The sequence below is a fragment of the Lithobates pipiens genome, unplaced genomic scaffold, assembly GCF_037356315.1.
Source record: "Lithobates pipiens isolate NorthernLeopardFrog02 unplaced genomic scaffold, aLitPip1_a1.2 Scaffold_23, whole genome shotgun sequence".
In the NCBI taxonomy this organism is placed as follows: domain Eukaryota; kingdom Metazoa; phylum Chordata; class Amphibia; order Anura; family Ranidae; genus Lithobates; species Lithobates pipiens.
In genome coordinates, this window is record NW_027507785.1 from 9,006,977 (window position 1) to 9,030,055 (window position 23,079).

The window sequence follows — 23,079 nt, forward strand, 5'->3', positions numbered from 1 at the left end:
TATCAATGCCCACAAGTGCCACTTATCTATGCCCACAAGTGCCACCCATCAATGCCCACAAGTGCCACTCATCAATGCCCACAAGTGCCACTCATCAATGCCCACAAGTGCCACCTATCAATGCCCAAAAGTGCCAACTATCAGTGCCCACAAGTGCCACCTATTAATGCCCACAAGTGCCACCTATCAATGCCCACAAGTGCCAACTATCTATGCCCACAAGTGCCACCTATCAATGCCCACAAGTGCCACCTATCTATGCCCACAAGTGCCACCTATCAATGCCCACCAGTGGTGCCAATCAGTGCCACATAGAAGTGCTGCCGATCAGTTTAACCCATGAGTGCCCATCACTGACACCCATCAGTGCCCATCACTGCCACCTATCAGTGCCCATCACTGCCGCCTCATCAGCGTACATCAATGACGGACAAAAATTACCCGTTTTAAAATTTTATAACAAAATAAAATAAAAAACATATTTTTTTTTTAATTCGCTCTTTTTAAATTTTTTTAAACAAAAAATAAAAATCGCAGAGGTGATCAGATACCAGCAAAATAAAGCTCTATTTGGGGAAAAAAATGATAAAAATTTAATTTGGGTACAGTGTAGCATGACCGCGCAATTGTTATTCAAAGTGCGACAGAGCTAAAAGCTGAAAATTGGTCTGGATAGGAGGGGGTGGGGGGGGGGTTAAGTGCCCGGTAAGCAAGTGGTTAAGAATCAAAAAATAATATCTCCCGATGTAGATCCAATGTCAATCACGTCGCCAAAAAAGAGCTCCTCGCCCGACAAAAGGCTAACCACTGGCTGCCCGCACCTCCGTCTGACAGTTCTTAAATAGGTAAGAGGCGGGGGTTATCCGGTGACGTCACCTGGTGGCTCCGCCCCCCCTTGTGATGTCACTGACCCAACATGCACTGGTTAGGGTTATATCACAAGGGGCGTGGCCACCAGGTGACCTCACCGAGTGCCCCCCGCCCCATATTTATATAAGAACTGTCAGACAGTGGAGCTTTTTTTTTGGGGGGGTTTGGCGTTGTGGCGGGCGGTGTGACCGATGTTAGATCTACATCGGGGGAATGTTTTTTTTTAATTTTTAGTAAAGGAATTGTCAAAAACCGTGTTTTTTTTTTATTTGACACTTTTTTGGGTGAAAGATTAGGGGTACAATGTACTCCATAGTCATTTACATAGGGGTGGGGGGGGGGGGCTGGGATCTTGTTAAAGGGGGCTTCCAGTTTCTGCCCACAGACCCCAACAACCAGAGTTGTGGGGAAGAGGCCCTTGTCCCCATCAACATGAGGACAATTTGCTTTGGAGCGGGGAAGCAGAACCCCCTGTCCCAAAGCACCCCCCCCCCCCCCATGTTGAGGGCATGCAGCCTGGGAAAGGTTCAGGAGGGGGGGGGGGGTGATCGCTCGTCTCCTCCCTTTTCTGACCTGCTGGGCTGCATGCTCAGATAAGAGCCTAGTATGGATTTGGGGGGGTGGGGTTCTTCTTTCACTATTTTTTAAGCCTTTTTTTTTTACATTCAGCTGTCAGCGGGGAACCCCGCTGACAGCTGATGACTAATGAATGACTAATCATTCAAGGACGCGTTTGCCGGTTTTAAAGGGAAAAAAAAATGCATGAAAAATGCATAAAAAAACACGGGGTTTAAAAAACGCACCACAAAACGTGCCCGAAAAATGCATCAACCTCAACCACATAGGTGTGAACCAGGGGCGTGCTGACCATTTGGACACTCGGGCACTGCCCGAAGGGGCCACTGGGGGGCCCCATGAGTTGTCTGGTGTGAACCTAGACTAAATGGGGAAGACTGTTCTACATTGTCACAGCTCCTGCTGACCAGGAAATGTGGAGATCTCAGCGGGGCACAGACAACAATAGGAACCTCCCGAAGCTTCCCACCCTTCCAAACCCCCCCACCATCTAAGTGGACATAGAGGTAGAATAAAAAATTGGCGAGCGAAGCGGGGCGGTGCCCCAAAGCATGGCGAGAGAATCGAGCACGGAAGGGGCCCTCTTACTAAGTCCTACCGTATGTCCACTTGGATGGTGGGGCTTGAACCTGGTGCCGTTCATCTTCGGAGGCTTTCGGAGTCTCCTTGTCCTCCGTACTGCGTAAGCGCTGCGCCTGCACAGTATGGGGAGGACACTATCTGATGGCCGGACAGTTTTTGGTAGAACACCGGCAGCCCTCAGTAAACATTGCACAGCACAGACGCCAACCCGGCAATCACCCGGCGCAATAGGCATCTCAGATTCCAAAATGGCGCCTCTGTATATTACACTCTCCTGACCTCTGCACTCTGTATATTACACTCTCCTGACCTCTGCACTCTGTATATTACACTCTCCTGACCTCTGCACTCTGTATTTTACACTCTCCTGACCTTTGCACTCTCTATATTACACTCTCCTGACCTCTGCACTCTTTATGTTACACTCTCCTGACCTCTGCACTCCGTATTTTACACTCTCCTGACCTCTGCACTCTGTATTTTACACTCTCCTGACCTCTGCACTCTGTATGTTACACTCTCCTGACCTCTGCACTCTGTATTTTACACTCTCCTGACCTCTGCACTCTGTATTTTACACTCTCCTGACCTCTGCACTCTGTATTTTACACTCTCCTGACCTCTGCACTCTGTATGTTACACTCTCCTGACCTCTGCACTCTTTATGTTACACTCTCCTGACCTCTGCACTCTGTATTTTACACTCTCCTGACCTCTGCACTCTGTATGTTACACTCTCCTGACCTCTGCACTCTGTATGTTACACTCTCCTGACCTCTGCACTCTGTATATTACACTCTCCTGACCTCTGCACTCTGTATATTACACTCTCCTGACCTCTGCACTCTGTATTTTACACTCTCCTGACCTCTGCACTCTGTATGTTACACTCTCCTGACCTCTGCACTCTGTATGTTACACTCTCCTGACCTCTGCACTCTGTATATTACACTCTCCTGACCTCTGCACTCTGTAAGTTACTACCCCCTGATCATTTCACCCTGTACGTGGCACCCTCTTGACCTAGGTAGTCTGTGCCCACTCTCCTGACCCCCTGCACTCTGTACCATACACCATTCTGATTTCTGCAATAAGGAGGATATCCAGCATCATTCAGTGCTTTCCTCCCCAGCCTGACCTCCCCCAACCCAGCTCTTTTATTCATTGGATTTCAGTTCTTTCAGTCATGGAGAGGGAACATCACATGTGAGCCAGAGGAACACCGATCCAGACAGACATTCACCCTTCAAAACACTCTGTAATATTTGCATAACTCCTCCCACTGCTTGTATCAGGGCTGAGGGCTCCTGAGAGGAGTACTGGGGGCGGGGGCTGTGATGTTTTTGGGAAGCAATGTACAGCCCCCTGCTGGCCCCGCCCACCAGCCACGATCTGCCTGCATTGCATAGAGGAGCACAGAGACCCGGTGATGACATCACCAAGAGTAAAATGTAATGAAAATGTTCTACTCTACTAAAGAGATCTTCTTCTGTGTATGTTGGGATTGGAGAGATCCCTTTACTGAGGAAACGACTCCTCCCCCTTCTACAAAGTTACAATGTACAGTCTAATCACTGGGGGAGGGGAGACTGAGGAAATGACTCCTCCTCCTTCTACAAAGTTACAATGTACAGTCTGATCACTGGGGGAGGGGAGACTGAGGAAATGACTCCTCCTCCTTCTACAAAGTTACAATGTACAGTTTGATTACTGGAGGAGGGGAGACTGAGGAAATGACTCCTCCTCTTTCTACAAAGTTACAAAGTACAGTCTGATCACTGGGGGAGGGGAGACCGAGGAAGTGACTCCTCCTCCTTCTACAAAGTTACAATGTACAGTCTGATCACTGGGGAAATGCTTCCCCCTGCCTGCAGCAGACGGATGACATCAGCCTAGGCGCAGTCACTGATTGAAGCTCAGGACTGGCTATTTAATGATAAAAGGCGGAGCTTGCCGGATAAATGATGGAGATTCTGTACACTGTGACATGTGGGGAGGGGATTCATGGAGACGTGTGACATCACAGACAGCTCCTCTTTAAGTGACCAATAAGAGCTAACAACCTCTTAGCTCATTGGAGATTCATATTGAGGCTCCGTATTTATTTTTTTTTCTAGTTTGCAAATCATAAAAGTCAGTTTTGGGTCCCGCTAACCGGATCCGGCTGGAAATTACCTTTAATTCCTCTGCAGGCGCGGCGGGCTCAGGAAGTCTCGGGATTGGGCGCAGTCCATGGCCGGCAAGGCTGGAAACATAAAACATGATGGCCTTAGGACGGAACAAGTGGAGGAATAACACATCATTACCGGCCGATTGTGAAAGGTCTGACGTCAGACGATCGGCTGCTATTTATTCCCGTCTTATCTGTGTACCAAATGTCCCCCTCCCCCCCTCTCCCCGCCACCGCCATCCACATCTACAATATAATACTTCCTCTTTTCTACTTCCCCTTCCCGGCAGACAGTCAGTCCCGGAACATCCAACCTCGGGAATGGGGGCGCCGACTATTTCACTTCTTCAACCGATCGATTGGTTTTGGAATCGATTACCCCCCCCCCCCCCCACCCCCCTCTCTTCATGAAGGAGGCTAAAACAAACTCCAACCCTCCAAATTTAACGAAAAGAAGCTATAGCAAATATATAACTAAAAATAACAATCCCCAATCCGTAATAATAAAATAAGTAACTAAAAATAACTAAACGATAACGGAAAAATAAATAACTAAACAATAAAGATAAAATAAACAGCTGCAAATAAAACAATAATAATCAAATAAATAACTAAAAATAGCAATGACTAAACAATAAAAGTCAAATAAATAACTAAAAATAACAGTGCCCAAAAAAATAACTAAAAATAGCAATGACTAAACAATAAAAGTCAAATAAATAACTAAAAATAACAGTGCCCAAATAAATAACTAAAAATAGCAATAACTAAACAATAAAAGTCAAATAAATAACTAGAAAATAACAGTGCCCAAAAAAATAACTAAAAATAGCAATGACTAAACAATAAAAGTCAAATAAATAACTAAAAATTGCAATGACTAAACAATAAAAGTCAAATAAATAACAGTGCCCCAAAAAATATCTAAAAATAGCAATGACTAAACAATAAAAGTCAAATAAATAACTAAAAATAACAGTGCCCAAATAAATAACTAAAAATAGCAATAACTAAACAATAAAAGTCAAATAAAATAACTAAAAGTAACAGCGCCTAAAATAAATAACTAAAAATAGCAATAACTAAACAATAATAGTCCAATAAATAACATAGCCCAATCAAATAACTAAAAATAACAATGCCCAATCTATAATAACAAAAGCAGTAACTAAAAAATAACTAAACGATAACAGCAAAATAAATATCTTGACACTAACGACAAAATAAATAACTAAACAATAACGATAAAATAAATAGTAACAAATAATGCTAACCAAGCAATAATGATCAAATAAATAACTAAAAATAGCAATAAGTATACAATAACATTAAACAATAATTATAAATAACAATAACGAAACATTAATAATAAAATGTATAGCTAAAATAAATATTAACTAAACAATAATAATAAAATAAATAACTAATAATAACAATAACTAAACAGTAATGATCAAATAACTAAAAATAACAATAACTGAATAATAATAATAATAATAATAATACATAACTAAAAATAACTAAACAATAATGATAAAATAAATAACTAAAAATAACAACAACTAGACAATAAAATACATAACTAAAAATAACAAAAACTAAACAATAACAATAAAATGATTACTAAAAATAATACATAAACAATTAAATAAATAACTAAAAATACCAATAACTAAACAATAATAGCCAACAAAAATAACTAAAAATACCAATAAAACAAATGACTAAAAATAACAATAAAATAAATAACTAAAAATACCAATAACTAAACAATAATAATATTAATAATAATAATAATAATAATAATACTTATTATTATTATTATTAATATTATTATTATTATTAATAAACAATATGATAAAAATAACAACAACTATACAATAAAATGCATAACTAAAAATCGCAATAACTAAACAATAACAATAAAAAGAATTACTAAAAATAATACATCAACAATAAAATAAATAACTAAAAATAACAATAACTAAACAATAATAGCCAAATAAATAACTAAAAATCGCAATAACTAAACAAAAATAATATTATTAATAATAATAATAATAATAATAATAATGTAATATATAATAATAATAATATGGTGTGTGCATATATATATATTTCTTTTGTGGACATTTATCACTTAAGATTGTCCTCATATCACAACCAGACCAGAATATGTATGACTCTATAACTTTCCTACAGTCTAAATAATAAAAATAAAAAAAAACTGAATCAGGTTATTTTCACCAAAGGAATTTAAAAGAATAAATTTTGGCCTAAATTTATGAAGAGAGATTATTTATTTGCAAAATTGTGCAACATTTAAATAATAAAAAATAAAATAAAAAAAAGTGCTTTTTTCATTACATTTAGCAAAAAAATGAAATAAAAAACTCAGTGGCGATTAAATGCCACCAAAATAAAGTTCTATTTGTGTGCAAGCAATGATAAAAAATGTAGTTTGGGTACAGTTTTGTAGCACGACCGCGCAATTGTCATTCAAAGTGCGACAGTGCCGAGAGCTGAGAATTGGCCTGGGCAGAAAAGGGGGGAGGGGTGAAAGTGCCCGGTATTGAAGTGGTTAAATAGGTAAGGGTGGGGCTACCTGTTTTTTCTTCTTCTCTTTTTTTTTTTACCTATTATTTATTTATTATTTTACCTATTATTTTAGGTCAAAGCAGAACAAATTCTCCCTCAAAAAAAAAAAATATATTAGATATTTGACGAGAACAGATTGCAATAAAATTAGCCCAATAAAGACGGCGATCAATGATCACATTTACGGGACAGATGGTTTATTAAAGGGAAGCGGAGTGCGGGAAAATGGTTATGTGATACTAATGTGCTTAGATAAGCTAATGTGACGTGAATGTCGATGTTGTTTAAACAACTTTCACTTTTTCCTTGAGTGGCCGGACCGTGACACACACGCCGCACTCACCCCAGAGCTCCGCCTCCTCTCATATACAAGGCAATTACCATTTACTCGATCCATATGATTGTTGGGGCCAGACAGTGGGGGGGGGGGGGGGGGGGCGGGGCTGGTTTTAGTTTTTCTGTATGTGATGATCCGGGATTTTCACACATAACATAACATAACATAACATAACGTAACATATAAATACACTAAAATCATTATTACAGGATACATAGAAAAAAAAATGACTTACAAAATTCCTGCTAAATCCAAAAGATAAAGCCATATTGCCTTTTCTGGCGCCTTTTGTTTACGTGTAAAAAAAATCAGAATTTTTTTGCTAAAAAAAAATACTCAGAACCCCCAAACATTATTATATATATATTTTTTATATTATATTATATTATTATATATTTTTTTTTAAAACCACAGGCCCTAGAGAATAAATCAGTGGGTGTTGCAATTTTTTTATTTATTTTTTTAATGTCACACGGTATTTGCGCAGTGGTTTTTCAAATGCATTTTTTGTAAATAAAAAGAAACAACACTTTTTTTTTTTTTATTTGATGCAAAAAAAAAAGAAAAATACGTAACCCGATTTGGTAAAATATAAACGGTTTATTAATAATTTTCAGGTCTTCGGAAACCCCCCCCCCCCCTCCCCTGAACACCCCCAGTTCATTGGGGGTCCAAGGCTGCTGTTAGAAATCACAGGGCTCCATACAGCCTACCTGAAAAGTATGCCCCCCCCCCCTCAAAAAAAAAACTAAAAAATGACAAAGCATTTTTTTTTGGTTAAAAATACATTAAATCATTATTACAGGATACATAGAAAAATATTACTTGCTAAATCCAAAAGTTACACTAAAATCATTATTACAGGTTTCATAGAAAAAAAAAAAAATACACAATTCCTGCTAAATCCAAAAGATAAATCCATATTGACTCCCCCCCCCCCCCCCAGGACTTTTCTAACACTTTTTGTTTAAAAATCAGAATTTTTTGCTAAAAAAAAAAAATTACTCGGAACCCCCAAACATTATTATATATATTTTTTTTAAAACCATAGACCCTAGAGAATAAATTAGTGGGTGTTGCAATGTTTTTTTTTTAATGTCACACATTATTTGCTCAGTGGTTTTTCAAATGCATTTTTTTTTTAATTTGATGCAAAAAAAAAGCAAAATACGTAACCCAATTTGGTAAAATATAAAAGGTGTAATAATAATAATTTTCAGGTCTTGGGGAACCCCCCCAGTTCATTGGGGGTCCAAGGCTGCTGTTAGAAATCACAGGGCTCTGCACAGCCTACCTGACAGGTACCCAAACCCCCCAAAAAATATTAAAACAATATTTTTGTTAAAAATACACTAAAATCATCATTACAGGATACATAGAAAAAAATAATTTACACAATTTCTGCTAAATCCAAAAGATAAATCCATATTGACTTACCCCCCCCCCCCCCCAGGCCTTTTCTGGCGCTTTTTGTTAAAAAAAAATGACTCAGAATCCCCAAACATTATTATATATTTTTTTTCCTTAAAAGCCATAGGCCCTAGAGAATAAATTAGTGGGTGTTGCAATTTTTTTTAATGTCACGCGGTATTTGCACAGTGGTTTTTCAAATGCATTTTTTTTAACATAAAAAAATACACTTTTTTTTTATTTAGTGCAAAAAAAGCAAAATAGATAATTACTCAGAACGCCCAAACATTATATATATATATATATATATATATATATATATATATATATATATATATATATATATATATATATATATATATATATATATATATATATATTTTTTTTTTTTTTTTTAAAAGCAGAGACCTTAGAGAATAAATTAGTGGGTGTTGCAATTTTTTTTTTTTAATGTCACGCAGTATTTGCGCAGTGGTTTTTCAAATGCATTTTTTTTTAAATAAAAATATACACTTTTTTTAATTCAATGCAAAAAAAGCAAAATGCATAATTACTCAGAACGCCCAAACATTATATATATATATTTTTTTTTTAAAAAAGCAGAGACCCTAGAGAATAAATTAGTGGGTGTTGCAAATTTTTTTTTTGAATGTCACGCGGTATTTGCACAGTGGATTTTTCAAATGCATTTTTTTTTAAATATACACTTTTTTTTAATTCAATGCAAAAAAGCAAAATGCATAATTACTCAGAACGCCCAAACATTATATATATATATATATATATATATATATATATATATATATATATATATTTTTTTTTTTTAAAGCAGAGACCCTAGAGAATAAATTAGTGGGTGTGCAATTTTTTTTTTTTTTATGTCACACGGTATTTGTGTAGTGGTTTTTTAAATGCATTTTTTTTTTTAAGTAAAAAAAATACACTTTTTTTTTATTCAGTGCAAAAAAAGCAAAATACATGACCCAATTTGGTAAAATATAAAAGGTGATGTTACACCGAGTAAATAGACACCATACATGTCATGCTTTTAAATTATGCACGCCTGTGCAATGGCGGCATACATTGCATTACCTATAGATGACGCCTAAAAACAAACCTTTACAGGTTACTGCATTAATAATAATATTTTTCAGGTCTCGGGGAACCCCCCTGAACCCCCCCAGTTCATTGGGGGTCCAAGGCAGCTGTTAGAAAACACAGAGGTCTGTACAGCCTACCTGACATGTACCCCCCAAACAAAAAAAAAGTATTAAAGCAATATTTTTGTTAAAAATACACTAAAATCATTATTACAGGTTTCATTAAAAAAAAAAAAATACTTACAAAATTCCTGCTAAATCCAAAAGATAAATCCATATTGACTTACCCCCCAGGCCTTTTCTGGCACTTTTTGTTTACGTATAAAAATCAGAATTTTATTTTATTTATTTATTTATTTTAAAAGCAGAGACCCTAGAGCATAAATTAGTGGGTGTTGCAATGTTTTTTTTTAAATGTCACATGGTATTTGCGCAGTGCTTTTTCAAATGCATTTTGAAAAATCAGGCTGCTGTTAGAAATCACAGGGCTCCATACAGCCTACCTGACAGGTACCCCCCCCCCCCCCCCAAAAAAAAAATATATATATATATATATATATATATATATATATATATATATATATATATATATATATATATATATATATTAAAGCAATATTTTTGCTAATTTGTTCCAATTTTTTTCTACATTTTTAAATCATTTCATTTTTTTCAGCCCTTCATTTTTTTATTTTTTGTTCCAATTTTTTTTTTTTTTTACATTTTTAAATAATTTTTTTTCAGCCCTTCATTTTTTTTATTATTTGTTACAATTTTTTTCTACATTTTTAAATCATTTTGGTTTTTTTCAGCCCTTCATTTTTTTTATTATTTGTTACAATTTTTTTCTACATTTTTAAATCATTTCATTTTTTTTCAGCCCTTCATTTTTTATTATTTGTTCCAATTTTTTTCTACATTATTAAATACATTTTTTTTTCTTACAATTTGCAATAATTTTTAATTTTTTTTTGTAATTATTAATTTTTTTTTTTACAATGCTGTTGGGGCAAAGGGGGGGGGGGGGCTTTAGTGAAATTTCCGGGGTCTAAAAAGCCACCTGATGTCTCACTTTTGAGAAAGAGAAGGGTACCTACCATATTTATCGGAGTATGACACACACCCCAATTTAAGAGGGAAGTTTCAGGGAATTTTTTTTTTTTTTTTAAGAATAAACCACTTTCAAGCAAAATAATAATCAGTGAGCATCAATGCAGCCTGATTACTATCCATCTGCAGCTTCAGTGCAGCCTGATCTGTGCCCATGTGCAGCCTAATTAGTGCCCATCTGCAGTCTAATCAGTGCCCATGTGCAGCTTAATTAGTTCCCATCTGCATCCTAATTAGTGCCCATCTGCAGTCTAATCAGTGCCCATGTGCAGTCTAATTAGTGCCCATGTGCATCTTAATTAGTGCCCATCTGCAGTCTAATCAGTGCCCATGTGCAGCTTACTTAGTTCCCATCTGCATCCTAATTAGTGCCCATCTGCAGTCTAATCAGTGCCCATCTGCAGTCTAATCAGTGCCCATGTGCAGTCTAATTAGTGCCCATGTGCATCCTAATTAGTGCCCATCTGCAGTCTAATCAGTGCCCATGTGCAGCTTAATTAGTTCCCATCTGCATCCTAATTAGTGCCCATCTGCAGTCTAATCAGTGCCCATCTGCAGTCTAATCAGTGCCCATGTGCAGTCTAATTAGTGCCCATGTGCATCCTAATTAGTGCCCATCTGCAGTCTAATCAGTGCCCATGTGCAGCTTAATTAGTTCCCATCTGCATCCTAATTAATGCCCATCTTCAGTCTAATCAGTGCCCATCTGCAGTCTAATCAGTGCCCATGTGCAGTCTAATTAGTGCCCATGTGCATCCTAATTAGTGCCCATCTGCAGTCTAATCAGTGCCCATGTGCAGCTTAATTAGTTCCCATCTGCATCCTAATTAGTGCCCATCTGCAGTCTAATCAGTGCCCATCTGCAGTCTAATCAGTGCCCATGTGCAGTCTAATTAGTGCCCATGTGCATCCTAATTAGTGCCCATCTGCAGTCTAATCAGTGCCCATGTGCAGCTTAATTAGTTCCCATCTGCATCCTAATTAGTGCCCATCTGCAGTCTAATCAGTGCCCATCTGCAGTCTAATCAGTGCCCATGTGCAGTCTAATTAGTGCCCATGTGCATCCTAATTAGTGCCCATCTGCAGTCTAATCAGTGCCCATGTGCAGCTTAATTAGTTCCCATCTGCATCCTAATTAATGCCCATCTTCAGTCTAATCAGTGCCCATCTGCAGTCTAATCAGTGCCCATGTGCAGTCTAATTAGTGCCCATGTGCATCCTAATCAGTGCCCATCTGCAGTCTAATCAGTGCCCATGTGCAGCTTAATTAGTTCCCATCTGCATCCTAATTAGTTTCCACCTGCAGTCTAATCAGTGCCCATCTGCAGTCTAATCAGTGTCCATCTGCAGTCTAATCAGTGTCCATGTGCAGTCTAATTAGTGCCCATGTGCATCCTAATCAGTGCCCATATGCAGTCTAATCAGTGCCCATGTGCAGTCTAATTAGTTCCCATCTGCATCCTAATTAGTGCCCATCTTCAGTCTAATTAGTGCTCATCTGCAGTCTAATCAGTGCCCATGTGCAGCCTAATTAGTGCCCATCTGCAGCCTAATTAGTGCCCATCTGCAGTCTAATCAGTGCCCACCTGCAGCATTGCTCCTCACTGCTCACTACTCCTCACTTGATCAGTGTCCATTTGCAGCCTTGCTGAAATATAGGCTGCCACTGAGGGGAAGGAGGGGATGAGCGCTGCCCGAAATAGAGCCGGATCTCCTGTGTACTCGGCTCGTCATCGCGCCCTGTCCCGTCCCTTGGCCCGGATCCTATGATGGACATAACGCCGGTCCAATGCAGGGACATCAATGCTAGGAGCTGTCCAGGGGGCAGGACTGAGCGCGACTGCGACCCGAGTCGAGTACCCAGGAGATCCGGCTCTATGTCGGTAGCGCTCTTCCCTCCTTCCCCTCGGTGGCAGCCTATGTTGGCATATAACACGCACACATGATTTTCCCTCCTATTTTAAGGGGGGAAAAAGTGTCCTTTATACGCCAATAAATACGGTATTTATTTATTTCAGGTACTTGTATAGCGACGTCAATTTACGCAACGCTTTATATATACATTGTACATTCACATCAGTCCCTACTGTGAGGCCGGGTTCACACTGATACTACACGACTGTTGTGCCACCGTCATCCTACTTTTCCCTGCTACACCTGTCCTACACGTGTCCCACATCGGTCCTACACCTGTCCTACACCTGTCCTACATTGGTCCTACACGTGTCCTACAGCGGTCCTACATCGGTCCTACACCTGTCCTACATCAGTCCTACATCAATCCTACACCTGTCCTACACCGGTCCTACACGTGTCCCACATCGGTCCTACATGTGTCCTACAGCGGTCCTACATCAGTCCTACACCTGTCCTACATCAGTCCTACATCGGTCCTACACCTGTCCTACATTGGTCCTACACGTGTCCTACAGCGGTCCTACATCGGTCCTACACTTGTCCTACATCAATCCTACATCGATCCTACACCTGTCCTACACCGGTCCTACACGTGTCCCACATCGGTCCTACATGTGTCCTACAGCGGTCCTACATCGGTCCTACACCTGTCCTACATCAGTCCTACATTGGTCCTACACCTGTCCTACATTGGTCCTACATCGGTCCTACACCTGTCCTACATCAGTCCTACATCGATCCTACACCTGTCCTACACCGGTCCTACACGTGTCCCACATCGGTCCTACATGTGTCCTACAGCGGTCCTACATCGGTCCTACACCTGTCCTACACCGGTCCTACACCGGTCCTACACCGGTCCTACATTGGTCCTTCACCTGTCCTACATTGGTCCTACATCGGTCCTACACCTGTCCTACGTCGGTCCTACACCTGTCCTACATCAGTCCTACATCTGTCCTACATCGGTCCTACACCGGTCCTACACCGGTCCTACATCGGTCCTACATCGGTCCTACATCGGTCCTACATCGGTCCTACATCGGTTCTACATCGATTCTACTTCGGTCCTACTTCGGTCCTACTTCCATCCGACTTGAATGAACACAATAAGATTTTGCTCCGACTTTGATATAGTACGACTTGTCCTTTGACCAATCAAAACTATTCCAGAGTGACATTAATTCCTTTTAGGCAGGGTTCACACTGGTGCGATACGACACTCGTCCTACTTTGGATCCGACTTCGCCCCTGCGATTTGAAGTCAGAGATGCGTCTGGCTTCAATGAACGGGGATCCGACTTGGATCCCGCCAGTACCAGGCACTGTGTGTGGTCTGAATCTTGAGGGGGAACTCTACGCCAAATTTTAAATAAAAAACCATCATGGGTTCCCCCTCCAAGAGCCCTTCGGTCTGATATTGGTTTTAAGGGGAACCCCCTACGCTGAAAACATGGCGTGGGGGGTCCCCTCAAAATCCATACCAGACCCTTATCCGAGCACGCAGCCGGCCGGTCATGAAAGGGGGTGGGGACGAGCGAGTGTCCCTCCTGAACGGTACCAGGCCACATGCCCTAAAAATGGGGGGTGGGTGGGTGCTTTGGGGCAGGGGGGCACACTGCGGCCCCCCACCCCAAAGCACCTTGTCCCAATGTTGATGAGGACAAGGGCCTCTTCCCGACAACCCTGGCCGTTGGTTGTCAGGGTCTGCAGGCGGGGGGGCTTATTGGAATCTGGGAGCCCCCTTTAATAAGGGGGCCCCCGGATCCCGGCCCCCCGCTCTATGTGAATGAGTATGGGGTACATCGTACCCCTACCCGTTCGCCTGGGGGAAAAAGTGTCAATAACAAAACACACTAGACAGATTTTTAAAGTAATTTATTAGGCAGCTCCGGGGGGGTCTTCTTCCGACTTCTCTGCTCTCTCCGGCTTCTTCTCCCGGTCTCCGTTTCTTCTCCCGCTCTCCGGTGTCTTTTGCCGGACTCCTCCGCTGTCTTCTGCGCTTTTGCCCGCTTTTTTTCTAGCGTCTTCTCCGCTGTCTTCTTCCCGCTGTAATGCCGTGTGCGCGGTGGGCAACGACTTATATAGGCATGGAGCGTGGTCATCGGGTGCTGTCATCCGTTTGACCCCGTCCCTTATGATGTCACCGCCCCATCATGCCCCGGGCCGTGACATCATAAGGGGTGGGGTCACCGGATAACATCACCCGTTGACCATACCTCATGCCTATATAAGTCGTTGCACACCGCACACGCGGCATTACAGCGGGAGAGAGCGGCGTGTCAACATCGGAAGAAGACCGGAGGGAGGAGGACGGCGGAGAAGACCGGGCCAACGCTAGCAAAAGAGCGGGCAAAAGAGCAGAAGATAGCGGAGGAGCCCGGAGAGTGGGAGAAGAACCGGAGACCGGGAGAAGAGGCCGGAGAGCGGGAGAAAAGGCCGGGGAGAGTGGAGAAGTTGGAAGAGACCCCGCAGTTGGAAGAGACCCCCGGAGCTGCCTAATAAATTACTGGTCTAGTGTGTTTTTTTTTATTGATACTTTTTTCCCCCAGTTGAATGGGTAGGGGTACGATGTACCCCATACTCATTCACATAGGGTGGAATACCGGGATCTGGGGACCCCCTTATTAAAGGGGGCTTCCGGCTTCCGATAAGCCCCCCGCCAGCAGACCCCGACAACCAACGGCCAGGGTTGTCAGGGAGAGGCCCTTGTCCTCATCAACTTGTCGACAAGGTGCTTTGGGATGGGGGGGCCACAGGGCACCCCCCTGCCCCAAAGAACCAACCCCCCATGTTGAGGGCATGTGGCCTGGTATGGTTCAGGATGGGGGGGCTCATCCCCACCTCCTTCCTGACCGGCTGGGCTGCGTGCTCGGATAAGGGTTTGGTTTGGATTTTGGGGGGTCCCCACGCCGTTTTTTCAGCGTAGGAGATTCTCCTTAAAATCCATACCACACCGGAGGACCTGGTATGCTCTTGGAGTGGCAAAGTCGGATCCAAAGTAGGACAAGTGTCGTGTTGCACCAGTGTGAACCCGGCCTCATCCTACCATGTTCTGCAACTTCATTCCTACATCGGTCCTACATCCATCTGACTTGAATGAACTTGGACTTTAATCCGACTTGAAGGATACTACTTTGATCCAACTTTGAGATAGTACGACTTGTCTTTTGACCAGTCAAAACAATCCCAGAGAAACGTAAATTCCTTTTACTGCTGCTGTAATCGCCATGTCAGAAGTTGGATGGTTAGGAGTAGGACGAGGATCCTACTTTGATGATATTCAATGGGCTGAAGTAGGACCAAAGTCGGACAGGGAGCATTTTCAAAGTCAGGTCAGTTAAGACGGCTCTCATAGGGAGCCATTGATTTTCCCAATGTCGGAGCGTTTGTCATACCAGTGTGAACCCATCATCAAGGAGCCTACAACTTAAGGTCCCTAACACACATTCCTACATATACTAGGGCCAACTTTAGACAGGATCTGATTAACCTACCAGCATGTCTTTAGAGTGTGGGAGGAAACCGGAGTTCCCTGAAGAAACCCACACAGGCACAGGGAGAACATGCAAACTCCAGGCAGGTGGTGTCGTGGTGAGATTTGAACCAGGGGTAACCGGGAGTTAGAGAATGGTGCTGCCGGAACTGATCCCCTGTGTGTCTCTCCCTGCAACAGCTGAAAGTTGTCTTCTCCTCTTCTCTCTCCCTCAGGCTTTTCAGCTGCTACAGGGAGAGACGCACAGGGGACCAGTTCCTGTAATTGTCACACCGGTGACAATAATCAGTGTGACAGTTACAGGAACTGGTCCCCTCTCGTCTCTCCCTGCAGCAGCTGAAAGCCGGAGGGAGGGAGAAGAGGGGAAGACAACTTTCAGCTGTTGCAGGGAGAGACACACAGGGGACTGGTTCCTGTAATTGTCACATCGGTGACAATGATCGGTGTGACAATTACAGGAACCAGTGCCCTCTGTGTCTCTACCTGCAGCAGCTGAAAGTTGTCTTCTCCTCTTCTACCTCCCTCCGGCTTTCAGCTGCTGCAGGGAGAGACACAGAGGGGATCGGTTCCTGTAACTGTCACACCAATCATTGTCACCGGTGTGACAATTACAGGAACCAGTCCCCTGTGTGTCCCTCCCTGCAACAGCTAAAAGTTGTCTTCTCCTCTTCTCCCTCCCTCCGGCTTTCAGCTGCTGCAGGGAGAGACACAGAAGGGACCGGTTCTTGTAATTGTCACACCGATCATTGTCACCAGCGTGACAGTTACAGGAACCGGTCCCCTGTGCGTCTCTCCTTATAACAGCTGAAAGTTGTCTTCTCCTCTTTTCCTTCCGGTTTTCAGCTGCTGCAGGGAGAGATGCACAGGGGACTGGTTCCTGTAATTGTCACACCGATCATAGTCACCGGTGTGACAATTACAGGAACCGGTCCCCTGTGCATCTCTCCCTGCAGCAGCTGAAAGTTGTCTTCTCCTCGTCTCCTTCCAGCTTTCAGCTGCTGCAGGGAGAGATGCACAGGGGACCAGTTACTATAATTGTCACACTGATCATTGTCACCGGTGTGACAATTACAGGGACCGGTCCCCTGTGTGTCTCTCCCTGCAACAGCTGAAATTTGTCTTCTCCTCTTCTCCTCAGGCTTTCAGCTACTGCAGGGAGAGACGCACAGGGGACCAGTTCCTGTAACTGTCACACCGATCATTGTCACCAGTGTGACAATTACAGGAACCCGATCCCCTCTGCGTCTCTCCCTGCAGCAGCTGAAAGCCGGTGGCAGGGTGAAGAGGAGAAGACAACTTTCAGCTGTTGCAGGGAGAGGCACACAGGGGATCATCAGTTCCTGCAGCACCGATCATCCCCTCTCCTGCTTACGTCTGATTGCCTCGTCTTCTGGGCCCAGCACAGGAGGACTGGTGCTACGCCCTTGTCAGCCACCCTGTGGGGGTCAGTACGGAAACTTCCCTTATATTGGTGGTAAGAATTCCCCCCCTTGTCATACAGCTGGATAGGCAAAGTGGGTGTGGGCTCCAGAGCTATGCTGGCACCGTCAAATGGGAGCCATAGCTCAAAGAACCTCAACCAACTTGAACATTTCATATGAGTACAGCGCTGCACGACCGCGCAATTGTCATTGAAAGTGAGACAGCGCTGAAAGCTGAGACTTGGCATGGGCAGGTGCGGGGGTATAAGTCCCCGGTATTGAAGTAGTTAAAGTAGCTAAGCCTGGGAGCCTGCATTCACTATATCCTGTCTCCCACAGTACACAGAACATGGAAATGCAATTATTTTAGTAAATATAAACTGCAAAATACCTTTTTCTCATCAGCAGTGTATAGCAGTCTTGTGACTTCTATCCGTGTCTGGTTAAAGCTTGTAGGAGGGATTTTCATTCTACTTTGACTGTCCTATGAGGCTGCAGGACCCCTGTCCCTCTGTCTGGACAGTGCTGATTGGCCCTGTGCCGATCACATGCACTCACCTAAGAAAACAAAAAATAACTCTAGCAATAAATACCAAACTGAGCATGTGCAGAGTGGGGGAGGTTTTTTTTATATTATAATATATTTATAAAAAATATATATATATTTTATTTTAAGGAGAGTGGAAAAATTATATATATATATATATATATATATATATTATCTATATATATAGATATATATATATAGATATATAGATATATATATAGATATTTTTTTTAAAGAGGGTCTGGATCAGTAAATCAGTTTCCTATATGTATTTCATCCGTTGTTTGCCTCAAGTTCAGCTTTAATATTGTAGCAAATATTTCCCTAAGTTACACACAATTTAATTTTACAACCTGAGTGATAGAATTACCATATAATCACCATACATAACGTCACTTCAATATACCTTGCAGCATTGGAAAGCAGGTCACAGTCTGTAAATTTCAATCCTAATTAGCAGACCATAAAAAGTTAAACATTCTCTCCCACCCGAAGGATGAAATACATTTTTACAGCCTGAGAATGAGCCAGATGGAGCGGTATTTGGTTTGAGTTTTATGTGCACTTTATATCATTGTGATAGACTGCTGTGTACACAGACAGAGGCCGCAGGTTTAATGACTTACAATAGTATGGGAATTTCCACAGCATGAAGGCTAAGCTTAAAGGTTAACTCCACTTTTATAAAAAAATAAAATAAAATAAAATAAATGATATATATATATATATATATATATATATATATATATATATATATATATATATATATATATATATACACCAAATAATAAAATATATATAAAATTACTACAAAAGCCATGTTGCAATGTATGGTATTGGTATATATTTTTTTTATCACATTACAACATGGCTTTTGTAGTAATTTTATATATATTTTAATATATATTTAATATATATTGTATTATCATTTTTTATTTGGTATATATATATATTTTTTTATCACATTACAACATGGCTTTTGTAGTAATTTTATATATATTTTATTATCATTTTTTATTTGTTATATATATATATATATATATATATATATATATATATTTTTTTTTTATCACATTACAAAATGGCTTTTGTAGTAATTTTATATATATTTTAATATATATTTTATTATCATTTTTTATTTGGTATATATATTTTTTATCACATTACAACATGGCTTTTGCAGTAATTTTATATATATTTTAATATATATTTAATTATCATTTTTTATTTGGTATATATTTTTTTTATCACATTACAACATACATATATATATATTATTATCATTTTTTATTTGGTGTGTATTTTACAGAAAATTATAAGGGCTGGGGATTGAAAAGGATAGGTATTTATTTATTTTTTAAATAAAGCTTAAAAGGTTAACTCCACTTTTATGGAAAAAAAAAAAAAAATATATATATATATATATATATATATATATATATATATATATATATTATCATTTTTTATTTGGTCCAGGACAACTACCAAAGAATCTACCCTTGCCAAAGTGTTGTGTACCATCAACAACAACCATGCCTCCCCAATGGCAGGACTGTCCATAACCAACCTCTCTGAAACTGCAGAGTTTAGTGGTCCAAGGAAGCTACCGAAGGACACTTACTGAAATGTTTTGCATCATCAAAAGCAACCATGCCCCCCAATGGCAGGCCGTTACATGACCCACCTCTCTGACACTGCCGAGGCCAGTGGTCCAGGACAGCTACCAAAGAACCTACGCTTACTGAAGTATGCACTATCAAGAGCAACCATGACTCCCCAATGGCCGGACTGCCCATAACCAACCTCTCTGAAACTGCCAAGTTCAGTAGTCCAAGGCAGCTACCGAAGAATGCTTACTGAAGTGTTGTGCACCATCAAAAGAAACCATGCCCCCCCAATGGCAGGACTATCCATAACCCTTCTCTCTGACCCTACCGAGTCCAGTGGTCCAGGGCAGCTACTGAAGAATCTACCCTTACCAAAGTGTTGTGTACCATCAACAACGACCATGCCTCCCCATATGGCATGACTGTCCATAACCAACCTCTCTGACACTGCCGAGTTTAGTGGTCAAAGGCAGCTACCGAAGGACACTTACTGAAGTGTTGTGCACCATCAAGAGCAACAATTCCCCCCAATGGCAGGCCGTTACATGACCCACCTCTCTGACACTGCCAAGGCCAGTGGTCCAGGACAGCTACCAAAGAACCTACGCTTACCGAAGTATGCACTATCAAGAGCAACCATGACTCCCCAATGGCCAGACTATCCATAACCATTCTCTCTGACACTGCCGAGTTCAGTAGTCCAAGGCAGCTACCGAAGAACGCTTACTGAAGTGTTGTGTACCATCAAGAGCAACCATGCCTCCCAATGGCAGATCTGTACATGACCCACCTCTCTGACACTGCCGAGTCCAGTGGTCCAGGAGAGCTACCAAAGAACCTACGCTTACAGAAGTATGCACTATCAAGAGCAACTATGCCTCCCCAATGGCCAGACTATCCATAACCATCCTCTCTGACACTGCCGAGTTCAGTAGTCCAAGGCAGCTACCGAAGAACGCTTACTGAAGTGTTGTGCACCATCAAGAGCAACCATGCCTCCCAATGTGAGATGGCAAGATGGCTGCTTAGAACAAAATGGCTTCATTATAAAAATAATAACCTGAGCTTGTGTCTTATCTTACATGTACACCGGCATATGGCATAAATAATTCTGATGACTACTGAAACATATGATTAATATTTGGAGAAACTGTGGCAAAGTAAGTTCCTGGAAACCCAATCAGATGGCTGTCTGTTGAATGACATCCAAAAGCGATAAACATCCTTCAATGGTGACTTCTCGATGAACCATAATCACAAGATGATTAACTCTATGTTTGCTGTAGATCTTATTAAGATCTTATTAAGCTTTGATTGGTCAACTTACCTCTTGACACAACCTACCCGCCAAAAAATAAAGCAGATCAACTGACTAAAACGTTTTTATTTTGTCTGGTTTCTATGCAGCTACAGTACATATTACCCTTGAATTTGGTATCACTGACTAACAGGTGCCAGGTATCTGTACCTGAATTGAAAGATTCCACTACACAATGGCAGGACTGTATATGACCCACCTCTCCGATACTGTCTAGTCCAGTGGTCCAGGATAGATACCCTAGAACCTATGCTTACCAAAGTGTTGTACACTAACAAGAGCAACCTTGTCTACCCCATGGTAGGACTATCCATAACCAACCTCTCTGACACCGGCAAGTCCAGTGGTCTAGGACAGCTACCAAAGAACCTACGCTCACCGAAGTGTTGTGAACCATAAAGAGCAACCATGTCTTCCCAATGGTAGGACTGTACATGACCCACCTTTCTTACACTGCAGAGTCCATTGGTCCAGGACAGCTACTGAAGAACCTACGCCTACCAAAATGTTGTGCACCATCACGAGCAGCCATGCCTCCCCAATGGCAGGACTGTTCAGGACCCACCTCTTTGAAACTGCTGAGTTGAGTGGTCCAGAATAGCTACCCAAGAACCTAGGCTTACCGAAGTGTTGTGCAATATCATAAGCAACCATGCCCCCTCAACGGCGGGACTGTCCATTTCCAACCTTTCTGACATTTCCGAGTTCAGTGGTCCAGGACAGCCACCATCAAGAGCAACCATGCCTCCCCAAAGGGCAAAGTTGAAAGAATATCTTGCGCCAAGATCTCTAGAAAGTACATGGCAGAACTTCTGTGACTAAACAACGTATTGGAGAACTGGAAGGCTCAACCCCCCTTCACCAGGGTCACCGTTAGAAATCACGGAACCCAATACAGCCTACCTGACCCTCTGCCCCCCCCCCCCCTGGACCCAGAGCAGAAGAAAGAGTTGCCACGTGCAATAGCAAACAAAACGACACAATTGATCATAGGAGCTTAAAACCTGAGCCTATGTACAGAGTGAAGGGGTCAAGAGTATGAAATGTAGCAAATGTGGGGGTTAGGAGTATGTAGCACACAGAGTGTAGGGGGTCATCAGTTCAGCAGGGAGTAGAGAGGGGACTCTTTAAGTACCTTTGGTCACAGGAAGTGTAATTATACAGTTCCCAGCAATTAACCACTTCCCGACCAGCCGCCGCAGTTTTACTGTGGCAGAATGGCACAGGTGGGCGAGACTACGCTATTTAACGTCGGGTGCACGGCCGCGATGATCAGATTTGTTTCAGAACAGATCAGTCTCCAGGCCCAGGCCAATGATTTCTGGCCTGGACCCGCTGATCGGTCCCGCCCCTGCCTGTGTAAGTGTAAACACAGACAGGGGAAGTGATGTCATCTCTCCTCGTGGAATTCTTTTCCGTTCCAGAGAGAGGAGAGAAGACATCTCAGAGTAAGTTGCACCAACACTACACTGACACAGTACACATAGACACACTTGTCACCTCCCGATCGCCCCCCCCCCCCCCCCAGTTAACCCCTTCGCTCCCTGTCACTGTGTTACCCAGTGCAGTGTTCATATTTTTTTTTGATCACTGTACTGGTGTCATTTGTGACACTAATCAGAGTTAGGGTATTTAGTAGTAGCCCCAGATAGGTCTAGGGACCCCCCGTAACCCCCATAAAGGTTTAACCCCTTGACCACCCCCCTGTCACCAGTGGATGATGCTGGTCAGTTAGTTTTCTTTTTTATCATCAGGGCACCCGCCGTATATTACCTAAATAAAGGTTTAACCCCCTGATCACCCGGCGGGATAGGTTTTAGCGTCAGATAAGGTCTGCGTCACCCCAGGCAGCATCAGATTAGTGCCAGTAGCGCTAACACCCACGCACGCACCATACACCTCCCTTAGTAGTATAGTGTCTGAAAGGATTGATGTCTGATCTGATCAGATCTATACTAGCATCCCCAGTAGTTTAGGGCTGCCAAAAGGCAGTATTAGCGGGATCAGCCCAGATACCTGC

The 23,079-nt window shown here is 41.9% G+C and overlaps 1 protein-coding gene across 8 annotated transcripts in view; it reads right to left on the bottom strand.

Moving 5' to 3' along the window:
• LOC143927185 (olfactory receptor 1E16-like) overlaps positions 1 to 23,079 on the bottom strand; it is a 162,470-nt gene that overhangs the window by 98,387 nt on the left and 41,004 nt on the right. For 5 of the 8 annotated variants that reach the window (XR_013262246.1, XR_013262247.1, XR_013262248.1 and 2 more), the window contains exons 2-3: positions 17,979 to 18,145; positions 4,204 to 4,273 (exon numbers count right to left, since the gene is read on the bottom strand). The gene's annotated coding sequence lies outside the window, so the exon portion shown is untranslated. The remainder of the gene's footprint in view (positions 1 to 4,203; positions 4,274 to 17,978; positions 18,146 to 23,079) is intronic. The other 3 variants (XR_013262251.1, XM_077451160.1, XM_077451161.1) reach the window with 1 other exon arrangement.